Source organism: Podarcis erhardii (assembly GCF_964252035.2).
Source record: "Podarcis erhardii genome assembly, chromosome: 1".
NCBI lineage: Eukaryota > Metazoa > Chordata > Lepidosauria > Squamata > Lacertidae > Podarcis > Podarcis erhardii.
In genome coordinates, this window is record NC_138497.1 from 95,655,856 (window position 1) to 95,667,766 (window position 11,911).

The 11,911-nt window shown below is 43.3% G+C and overlaps 1 long non-coding RNA gene across 1 annotated transcript; it reads right to left on the bottom strand.

The window, feature by feature from the left end:
* Positions 1-2,293: 2,293 nt before the first annotated feature.
* Positions 2,294-11,275, bottom strand: LOC309348698. Its single transcript, XR_014159515.1, has 3 exons — positions 11,056-11,275; positions 5,845-5,982; positions 2,294-2,554 (listed from the first exon to the last, which is right to left on the bottom strand). It is a non-coding gene; the product is annotated as an uncharacterized lncRNA (long non-coding RNA).
* Positions 11,276-11,911: the final 636 nt, after the last annotated feature.

Here is an 11,911-nt window from a genome sequence, read left to right on the forward strand (position 1 = left end):
AATGGGGCTTCTTTGCCTTTGTGGGGGTGAGGGGAGGGCTTGCTGGGTCAAGTAAGCCAGATTGATTGGTATGCTGTTGGGGGGTTCTTGTTCTGGTCTTGTTGGGCTGTGTATATGATAAAGGGAGGCATACTGGGGTGCAGATGTCCTCTTCTATTTGTCCCAGTGTCAGTTTCAGTTTATTGCTTAGCTTTTCTAGTAAGGCTGTTTCCCAACGATTTGGTACCACTGGTCCATGTTCACCCTGACAGGTCTCTCCATTGTCTGGCTATGAGGCTTCTGGCTGTTGAGAGTTATAAGCTCTGTATAATGTGAGTGGTCATTATGATCTTGGAAGATGTTCAGTAGTGCCGGTTCTGGGGTGAGTTCTAATACCTGTTTAGTTATTTTGCATATTTCTAGGTCCCTAACCACCTTCAAAAACCTTCTCTTGACAGCAGGGGAACACGACAAAGGGATGGTATCCACAATATACAAAATACTGCTCCAAAAATCCCACAGACCCCCTTGATGCAATCAAAAAACAATGGGAGCATGACATAGGCTATGAAATTAACCTCACCCAATGGACTAGAATGTGGTTTAAACCTCTCTTTAAATCAATCTCAGCTAAAAGAAAAGAACTCACCCTGAAACTCACCTACAGGTGGTACTTAACACCACGGAAACTGATACTGATACACCCAGGAACCTCACCAAAAAAGAGGCTGCACTCCCACAGGCACATACCTACACATGTTGTGGGAATGCCCAACCCTTCTGGGGCTATAAACATTTTAAAGGCCCGAGTGTTTTGTATTCATAAGTAAATATCAGCCAGAACAGATGCACCTGCAAAGGGTCCCCTTTGGAGATAGACACACCTCTCCAAAATCTTTTGTCTTTTAAGAAACCATGTCAACCTCCTGTTGGCAGACAGATGTCTGATCCAAGGTCCAATTAAGCCAAAGCACATGGATTTTCAATTCATACAGTTCCATCAAAGAAGGTGATAGAACTAACTTCCATGTACTTTGAGTGGGGTCAACCAAATGTATTTTGTTGACTGAGGAGAAGGACCAGAGAGCAGTCCCCTTCTCATTCCATGTGCAAAAGCTGACTGGACTGGCATCTGCATCTTGTTTCAGTACCAGTGTTGGGACAACAGACTTAACCACACCTGAAACAGCAGGTAGTTACAGGAAGCCCAGGACAGGCTGTGTGGCAACAGAGAACGATGCTCAGGAAAAACAGCCCATGAGTACTTGCTGCTTGAGATAAGGTTGCCTCACTCTGCCACATGGTAGGGCTGGCACTGACTTGATTGGACACTGTTGAAAGGTTACCATCCATACCTTTGCAATGCAAGCCTACATGCATTTATTCCAAAGTGAGTGCAATTAAGAAGCAAGATAGGTGTGCATAGGAGTGTATCTTTGGACTGTAAGCTCATGGATACAGTCTATGAAGTGCTGTCCTCTTCCTTTTTGCCCCTGTTAACCTCAGTGGAGGTCTCCATTCTCAAGTCAGCTGACAAAGTGGGTTTGCTTGCTCGTCTTCAAGATCCGAGTGCCTTTAAATCCCATTGCCAATTTGCATCTTGGTCCCCCTTCACCCACTCAAAAAGGTATTAAGAAGATGGTTGTCATTAGCATTAATTTAAACTTTTAATGTAAGCCTGTAATTAGCATTCATCAGAGGGAGGAAGAACACGAACTTCACATGAAGCTGAGGATTCAGACCAGGCAAAGCTAAATAGAACATTTTGGGCAGGAAGAATTTAACAGAGAAGGACCATGACTCCTTCAGCATCATCCAGGGTGTAAGTGCACAAGCAATTAAGGTGCTGCTATTTCTCTGGAGATGCCTTGGGATGCAGAATGAGAATGTGTTTGTCAACCATGTTGCCCTATCTTCACTGCTTCCATCATTAAATGCTTCTTTGGCCCACCCAGGCAGGCCCTGGAAGGAACTTTGGTGTGGGAAAGAAATTAAGTGATTCATTAAAAAAAAAAAAGGAAGGAAAGAAAAACAACAGGCCTGTCCCAAGTGCCTTCTTATTATTTTGAAGTGGTGACTAAAAAAAATGTAATGAAAAATGGAAGAATGGAAGATGTCACTTAAGAGTATGAGAGAGCCACCTCTTCAAAAGAACAAGGCATCTTTTAAGCCCCCTCCAGTAAATCAATCATAAACATTTGGCAGTTCTTCATTACAATAAGGTGAAGGAAAAGCCTGAAACAATTTTTGTTCTATGCTTTCTTGGCTCTGATAAGTACCTTGTTAAACATGATTAATGTTAACATAAACTGTGTAGCTTGCAAGATCTTTATTGGCAATGTTTAACTGCTTAAAGACACCACCATTCCTCACCCTTTTATCACTTCCCAAATAATGCGGCTTTGGTGCAACCAGACACTGGGAAACGAGGTGGGCTTTTTCTTCTTCTTCCTCTCCAACCTCTTCTTGCTGAGGACCAAAGTCATTTCCAAAATCCTGCCCTACATAATCTCCAACATGCCATTCATGCATTACATTTTTGGTAGGTATAGTCAAATACTTTTTGGGTGTACATCTGAACACATGGATAGAGAGGGTGACAAAGTCTTTTAAAAAAGCTGTGATTGACTAAGGTTCTGTTATGAGAAGACATGTGGTGGACCTCCAGATTTGTAGTTACCTAGTATGTGAAATTGCCCTGGGGCTACTATTGTGGGGGGCTAGGGAAAGGAAATAGACAGAGGTCTATAGACACTCTGGTTCAAGCCAAACCGAGCATCTAAACAAGACTAGTATTGGCTGAGGAAAGACATCCAAGACAAGCTCCCAAATGGAGTTAGGTCTTTTGTACAGTCTCATTGGTATTAGTCCTCTTTGCTCTACTCATGTTCCCACCAAAGCTGAAATCACAGCTACTCTCTTGCATTGCCACAAAAACAACACATCTACATATTTTTGTGGACTTATAGCATCATGCATATCACTCAATACTTGGGCATACCTACTCTACCAGTTGGTCGAACAGTCATTCTCTCTTACCAGGGAACCCTGGGTAATATAGCTCTATAACCAAAGGGCAGGGCAGGAGCAGTCAGTGTTGTGCCCTCCAGATATTGTTGCACAACAATTCCCACCAGCCCCAGCCAACATGGCCACTGGTCAGAGGTGATTGTGGGTAGTCCAACAACTGAGGGTAATTATGCTGCCTACCTGGGAACTAGGGAATGTCTTTGCTAATCTGCTGTTGGGTCCCATTCAAGGTTCCTGTATAAATTCACAAGGGCCCTGAACAAACTGAGTCCAAAACATCTTAAGAACTACCTGATTCCCTTTGCTCCACCTCCATCCCCAAGATCTTCCAATGGGACGTTTTTGCTCCTGAGATACAGCCAGCCTTTATTAGGGACTGAGCCTTTAGTGCATCAGGATCTGCCCTGTGGAACTTCTTGCCAATAGGAATTCAGAAAGAGATGTTTTAAATTGCATTTTTAAAAAGGATCCCAGTTTTTAAAAATAGGTTTTTGATATTTTTTATACTGATGTTATGGTAATGTTGTGTTTTTGTGCTGTATACCACATTTTCTCATGGATGAATTTCAGTTATTGTGACCCGAGGATGTGGACAGGGTGCTCTGAGGAGTATGACTTGGCACTGTTTTACCCAATCCTTGCCTGCAACAGCTTAGAACATCTGATAGGAGTGTGGTGACTGGTTGGTTCCAAGAGACTGTAAATGCTTCATTAGGAGAGAGACAGAGAGAAGGCCTGTCTGCCTTGTAGGAGGTGATAATGAAGCCACTCCTGAAGAAGCTGAGCCTGGAAGTGGAGGATAAGCTACCCAACCAGTTGCTAGTAGCTCTTTCTCTTGAGTGGGTTGGTGGTCCTGCATCTCCAGGCACTCCTAAATAATACAGGTTACCTTGATCGCTTTCATTGTGGCTTTTGATCCAGGCTTGCCACCACAACTGCCTTGGTTGTCCTCAGGGTTATCCTGACCAATGCTAGAAGAAGGAGAGGGGTGGGGGCAGAATGTGGCTATGCTGATTGTTCTAGACGTCTCAGCAGCCCTTGACACCATCAAGCATCCTTCTGGATCAGTTAGTCAGGTAGGGACTAAGTGGTACCATGCCCAGATGTTTCCATTCCTATTTGACAGGCAGTTCCAGAAGCTGTTGCTGTGGAATTTCATTTTATGAGAAGTTTTATGATGTGACACTTAACACTTGCCAGTAAGGCTCCTATAACTCTGCTTGAAGATGCAAACCTGGAATTCACTGGGGTCTTCTCACCTCTGGAACCAAACAGTGATAGATCAGACAATTTCAAATGTTCTTAAATATTTATTGTAACGTAATTTAACTATAACAAAATGAAGAGTAAACAAGAAATAACAGAAAATGAACAACACATGCATAGGTTCTCATGTGTCTAACACCAGGTCCTTCTTGCTTCATACTTACTCATTTAGTTCCTTCATTCCAGAACGTACCCATATCTCTGCCACTTATTTCTATCTGACCACAGCCTTTTAGCCCCTTTCCCTATCTCTACCCAACTTGCGGTGTCCTTTCTAGTTGACTCCCCAGATCTTTGTCTGCTCCTCAGTGATAACCCAGTTCCTTGTCTTGCTGTTCTATCCTCATGAGCAAAAGGCTCCTAATGCAGTACACCATGTCCCACCCCTAGATTCATCTTCAAGACAGTTGCCATGCTGCCATTACCCAAATCCTTGTGTTCATCAAGGCTTTATTTAAAACTCTTGCCCAAGCATGCACTAGGAGCCTTGCTTTGCTTCTGCAGCAAGTTCCCATCTGCTTTTAGCTATATTATACTGTTAGTCTCAAGATTCCATGTCCCCATAATCTCGAACCCTCTTGATTTCCTCTTAAGCAATAGGAATAAACAATCAAGCAACCGTGTACCTATAAGAATATGCCCATGTCCTTTTAGTCCTGCCCTCTGCACCATGAAATCTGTGCTATGATGTTTTCTAGAGATCTATGCTGTCCTCCATTCTGTCCTCAATCTCCATGAACCCTTTGAGTGAGATAATGTCATTACTCACCCTTTGAGTGGAGTAAAATGTCATCAGCATATGGATGACAGCTGGCTCAACATCAAGACAAGATGAGGCTGCTGTTAGTAAATGGTCTGTTTGACCTGCTTATGTTTCCTTGAAAGCAGTAGTGTCTGTAGGCAGGTGAGTGTAGACTGCATCTTTAAAACACAAACACACGCTGATTCCCCATTAAAAAAAGTTTTCCATCAAGATGCCCTTACATGTGGGATTTTCAATATTTTCTGGGTAGCATTGCTCTTAAAGATCAGATAGACAGAGTGCTTTGGATGCTCAAACAGCATTAGTGACACAAAGTTTTGAAACAGATTTGCTGGCTTCCCAAGTATTTATGGGCACAATTAAAAATGTTGGTATTAATCGAAACAACAACAAAAACAACAACACTATAGGGGTGTTCACATGTTAAGTTTGACAAATGTACAGTCTGTGTACATGAATCACTGAGCTGCACAGATCAACAAATATACATTGTTTCTCACAAACGCCTAAGAACATAAGGAGCTGCCTTCTACTGAGTCAGACCATTGGTTTGTCTAGCCCAGTACTGTCTACACTAACTGGAAGTGGCTCTCCAGGATTGCAGGCAGGGCTATCTCCAAGCCCTACCTGGAGATGCCAGGGTTTGAACCTGGAACCTGGAACCATGCAAAGCAGATTCTCTAGCACTAAGCTGTAACCCTTTCACACTAGTACTTGTGTAGAGACAACTTCTACCTGTTTTAAGTGTAACATGTGGATAAGCCTTATATGATTTGAAATCAGGATTGAAATCAAGGACCACTTACTCTTGTATGATGCCCATGCTTTGAAGTCATCTGGGAAGGTCCATCTCTGGGTCAGGTTGGTGGGGACTGGAGAACTGGCTTTTTCTATGGGTGGCACATCACCTGTTGTGTGTCCTCTCCAGATCTGCATGCCTGGTCCTTGTGGTCATAAGTTTGACATATGAAGTGAAAATATTCTTATTTGCACAAGCTTTCATATTGCCTTGTTGTTTATACCATTTGCTTGCTACTTTTAGGATTTAGAGATGTGAGAGTCTATTTGTTGCAGTGTTGGCTGCTGCAGTTGCTGTTTTTAGTTTAGTTTTTATTATGTTCATGCTGTGCTGTAAGAATTCTCAATACCCTTGCTGAAATAATAATAAGATTCTTTGCAGGAAGTCATGACATTTAAACTTGTAGGTAGAGAAGCATACAGCCGCCAGTCCTTAATAGGACAAAACTCTCAGGACCACAGGAGCAACAGAGATGACGAGCCATGCAAGAGCTTCAGAGCTGCTTGCAAAGTGGCTGGTTAACTGCCTATGAGACTACTTAGGAGGAAGGGGAAATGCATGCAAGCACCTGCCAGAATCAGGATCTGCCTAACGGCCAGCTTCTATATAAACTCTCACTCTTGAGTTACTTCACCACTGAAGCAACAGGTCCAAGCTCTAATACAAAGCTGTCTTGAATATCTGAAATTCACTTATGTTTAGCCATGATCACAAAGAGGTCCAGTGTCCTTACACATAATCTTTTGAGGGCTACAGTGTCCTACACTGAATCCTGCCCTGGGAGGTTGCTGTTTAATTTCCCCCAATGTTCCCCAATGCAGTGTTCCTTGGAGATATCATGGGGAATGTCCTTGGGGGTCTGGAAGCCACCCTTTTAATTTCATTCAATGCTCTAAAACAATGCAATGTATGGGGATTGTAGGAAACTAAAATGGCAGCTCCCACCCAGTGCTGATTGCTATCCGCAACTAAGCCTCTTGTGGGGGACCATGATTTGCCTCGAATGATACACAGAAAATCTGTAGCAAGCAGGGTCATTAGTAATGCTGGAAAGTTCATTTTCTACAGCTTATGGATGGCATGATGCAGCCATAATTAAGCTCCATTGTGAAGTTCCACTGTGATCCTCGGATGAAGGGTGGTATAGAAATTTAACAAATAAAATAATATGAGCATATGTTTACATCCTTCCCATTCAAAACAGCGAAACTCAAAAGTGCCTTGCTTCGGCTGGAGCACACCCAGAAATTTCTGGAAATATTTTACACACAGAAAGCAAGGATTCAAGCTAGAGTATATTACAAAGGATTATGAACCCTCCAATGTATCAAAGAACATCATCTTCAGGCAACACATTTATTGCTATCTGCGTGTTGGTGTCCTGCAATAAACTGTAATTATAAAACCCCCAGCAACCTGGAAACCTAGTGAATGCTTATCCCAAACAGACCTATCTAATATCTAGACATTTGTTTTACGTTACTACTGTTACACGATAGGCATCTTCGAATGATGCCAGGCCATGCTAGAAGAATTTGAATGTTGGGTTTGCAGCAAATATTTCTGCAAAATCAAAGGGGTATATGGCGTTGGTTCTGTAACTAGAAACCTTTGTTCTTCACGCTCAAGCAACTGCAATCATGAGAATCTTTGAATGACAACTCTAAAAGGGCCTGTCCAGACCTGGCATCACTTACTCGGGAGAGTTATCTTATTAGCATCAATGAGTTGAATCACTAATTGGGGGTGGCACGCCTCGCTCAAATTTTAGCTTCACTTTTGGCTGTTATGAAGATATGACTCTGCAACAGATCATCAGATCCAGCCCACAGTGTTTAGACTGAAGAATTGCTTTGAGCTCTTCGCCATGTGTCGCAAACCAAACTTCTAAACATGTCTTTCTGGACGTACCTAGGCATTTGCACTGCTTTTGGTCTGGCTGAAGAGTTGTTGTGCTAACAACAACAACAACAGCCATCTTCTTATCTTGTTTTTACTAAATTCTGTGACATTTCCCCCACCGACTCTGAAAACTTGTGGCCCTCCAAATGCTGTGGGAATCCAGATCTCATCAGTCCCAGCCAACAGGGTCATTCATGAGGGATGATTGAAGCTGTCATCTTACCCCTGTTCTAAAGGATCAGAATCATGCTATTGTGTTTATTGTGCATGCTGGATCAGGAAGTTTATGATAGCTTCATAGGTGTGCAACAGATTTGTGATGTTTTGTGGGTGTAGCATTAGTAACATTACTAGTATTTTTGTTTTGTTCTGCTTGCTGAATTTAACATCTATTTTGTACTTTGGAAATCTTTCTGACAATCACATTTTTCTTCTTCCTGGCATAGTTCACCACTGGTGTGTGTATGTATGCAACCCCCCCCCCCGTGTGTGTAGAAACATTTTTACTAAGAACTTTTGTATTCAGGGAAGCCTACCCAGACATAATATTATTTTATAATGGAACAGAATACTACTAGGTACAGTCCCTTAGTACACCTTGGGCAATCTGAAGACTCTTGTAAATAACTGAGATTCTTTAAGTCATGAAAGATGGTATGAACAGCAGTTGCACATCTCTGTGTTGTTGCAGGAATCCTATCTGGACTAGGGAATGAGCACGGTTAATGCCTGATTTCTCCAGCACCCCCGAGTTGCCAACCTGTTACTTCATGTGGAGCACAACCTCATCTAAAATAGGCTGATGGGACCTGATATCAGAGATGTGTGATCTGTGGGCCGGGGGGGGGGGGAACTATGCTAGTTGCCTAACTGTAAATTAGAAGGTAGTGCAATGCTCTGACGGGGTCCAAGAGCCCTCCCGCCATCTTCCCAAAGCCTGCCCAGCTTGGGGAAGGAGGCTGGAGGGTTCCAGTAGCCTGTCAGACACTGGGAAGCTTCAGCCTGGGAAACTTCAGCTCAGTGACGTTGGGATGTCACTACATCACACGCACGACATTGCCCCCCTCCCCCAATTGCTCTTGTAAACTGGCACCTCTGGCCCTAACTGTTGCCCTACGAAAATATTCACCACATGCCACTGCCTGATACTATAAGCCCATCTAGCTCAACACAGGAAGCTGCTCTCTAAGGTTTCAGACAGATTTCTTTCCAATTCTTAGTCATACCCGGAGAAGCGAGGCGGAGGGGGCGGTGTTTAAACTGGGACCTTTTGCATGCAATCCATGTGCTTTTTCATTGAGCTATGGTCTTAGCTCCTCTGCCTTGTCTGGATTAACATTTCATTTCTGAAACCTGACACAACTCATGGATCTAATTGGCAGGGAATATGGTCAAGGCTAAGACGCTTTTAAGTCAGAACCTTTTTTGCTTATTTGAGGAGGGCGTCAAACAAAGTTTCTTTAGGGAGCTTAAAATCGTATGGCTCTCTCAAAGCTGCAAGGAATTAAAGGTAGGAGATGCGAATGTCACCCTTTCAGCCATAAGAATGGCCAAAGTAGAAGCTTCAGGCCTGCGCATCAGTGTAAGAGCACCCCTCCCTTACAGAACTTCTCGTTAGTACAGTTGCTAATGACTATAAAATGCACATGGGTTAATGCTGCAAAGAGTGCAAAGGGTGGCAGAGCCTGTTTGCGCTGCATGTTGCCTCTCTTCTCTTTAATGCTTCCATGGCCTGCAACACATTTTATGCTGCTTCCTCTGCTATTTCCAGTGCTTTCATTTTGGAAGTGAACCCCCCGTGCATGTGTTTTGGTTTTACTCTGGGACAAAAAGGCGCTGTTCACAGAGACACGTGGAGATAGTTTGATAAGACACAAGAATTGCCTGCTTGACAATCTGGAAAGGCAAAGTCAGCATTGGTTAATTTAGAGCGCTTATCATGGCCGCCGAGAGATAAAATTAACACGGCAGACTCATGTGCACATAGTAACTTACCTGAGCTCAGCTGGACTTCTGAGCAGTGTTGGATTTGGGGGAGTGTGACTGAATTGCCCGCACTGGGCACTGAGCCAAGAGGGCACTGCAACCATGACTTAGAATGGAAGTTACAGATAGGTAGCCGTGTTGGTCTGCCATAGTCAAAACAAAATAAAAAAATTCCTTCCAGTAGCACCTTAAAGACCAACTAAGTTAGTTCTTGGTATGAGCTTTCGTGTGCATGCACACATCTGAAGAAGTGTGCATGCACACGAAAGCTCATACCAAGAACTAACTTAGTTGGTCTTTAAGGTGCTACTGGAAGGATTTTTTTTATTTTGTTTAGAATGGAAGGTGAGAGGCAGGGGCGGGTGCTAAATGTCGGTGTTACACAGGGTGCCGCTGAAATTTGAAAGCCCAAAGTCCACCACAGTTCTGAGTAAACATGCAGGGCACAGAGCACATATCTGCCAATATATAGTGGTTCTTGCCCCACTGTGAACCCTAAAGTTGCTGGAAATGGCTTAGGGAGTTGAGGTTAGGAGGTATTTTTGTTATTTTTATTGTACTGTGCCAATGTGCACCTTAATTTTCACAACGTAATTTGGCCAAAAAAGGTGAGCTTTGGATTCGAGTAAATACAGTAATTGAAAACAGATTGTAAGCAAGACAAAAATGAAACACCCCAACAACTTGCAGAACAGTCCTTCAGACAAAGACTATTGGCTGTTAGAGCTTCTGCAGCCGTTCATAAGATAAGTCCATTGGCTCAGCTGCTGAGGTGCAATAGAATGCTAATTATATGTCAGAGCTCAAGTCCCAGGAATGGATTGGCTTTGTGTTGCTGGTGGGAAGGAGCATGGCAGGAAAGAGACTAGAGCACCCTGTTGAGGTCAGCTGTTCGACTGTGAGTGCCTATAGTGTGTTTATGTGTGAATGTGGTAGCGGGACTCTAAGGAAAGATAAAGGGAGAATTGCTATAGCCACATTCACATCATATGTTTAAAGTACTAAGATACCCCTTTGAATAGTCATGGCTCCCCTCTCCTCAATAATCCTGGGAGCTGTGATGTTTTTAAGAGTGCTGGTGTTGGTGCAAAAGGAAAATAGGTGTAAAAGGAGAATTGCTGAATACCAAGATCCTAGTTTGAGGAAAGTATTCTTTGGGGTGTGAACCCCAGCAGAGATTTAAAATATCAATATATGCAGCAAGTAAAGCATGGAAATATAGGCTGTTAGACATTTAAAATCTGTCCTTTAAAGTGAGTTCCAAAGTTCTCCTCTTCCCCTAGCATAGTAAAAGACAACATGTTAGGTAAGTTTAAAACGATTTACTTACAAACTCTCCAAAGGTCAGATTCATGTGCTTTTCCATATAGCATTCAGAAAAAGTTGCACAGGCAGTAAAACTTGTTTTAGTTACAAAATGATGAAAGTTCCTAAATAATTGGTATAGGAACTCAAGAGTGGCTGATGAGAGCCATGCGGTTTGAGCTGGAGCAACCAGCAACCAACAACCTGAAGCCTCTTCCCTAATTGAACTTCTCAGGTAGACTGGGAGGTTAACAATAGGTTTGCTTACCTATTTCTTCCCATGGTAACAGGAAGTGACCTCACTAAGCCTGGCAGGACAGCTTACTTTATGGTATTAACCCCTTTGTGCATTAATTAGATTGAAGCATGTTGGTTATAGGAGATCGGTTATCCCACAGTTAGGAGACCCCATTCCCCCCCAAGAGCTCTGAGGAATTCTCTGAGTTCCTTTTGAAAGATTGATTGAAAGATTGTTAAGCCATTCTGAGAATACTACTGCAATGCGCTCTATGTGGGGCTACCTTTGAAGGTGACCTGGAAACTGAAACTAATCCAGAATGTGGCAGCTAGACTGGTGACTGGGAGTGGCCGCTGAGACCATATAACACTGGTCCTGAAAGACCTACATTGGCTCCCAGTACGTTTCTGAGCACAATTCAAAGTGTTGGTGCTGACCTTTAAAGCCCTAAACGGCCTCGTTCCAGTATACCTGAAGGAGCGTCTCCACCCCCATCGTTCTGCCCGGACACTGAGGTCTAGCTCCGAGGGCCTTCTGGTGGTTCCCTCCCTGAGAGAAGTGAGGTTACAGAAAACCAGGCAGAGGGCGTTTTCGGTAGTGGTGCCCGCCCTGTGAAATGCCCTCCCATCAAATGTCAAGGAAA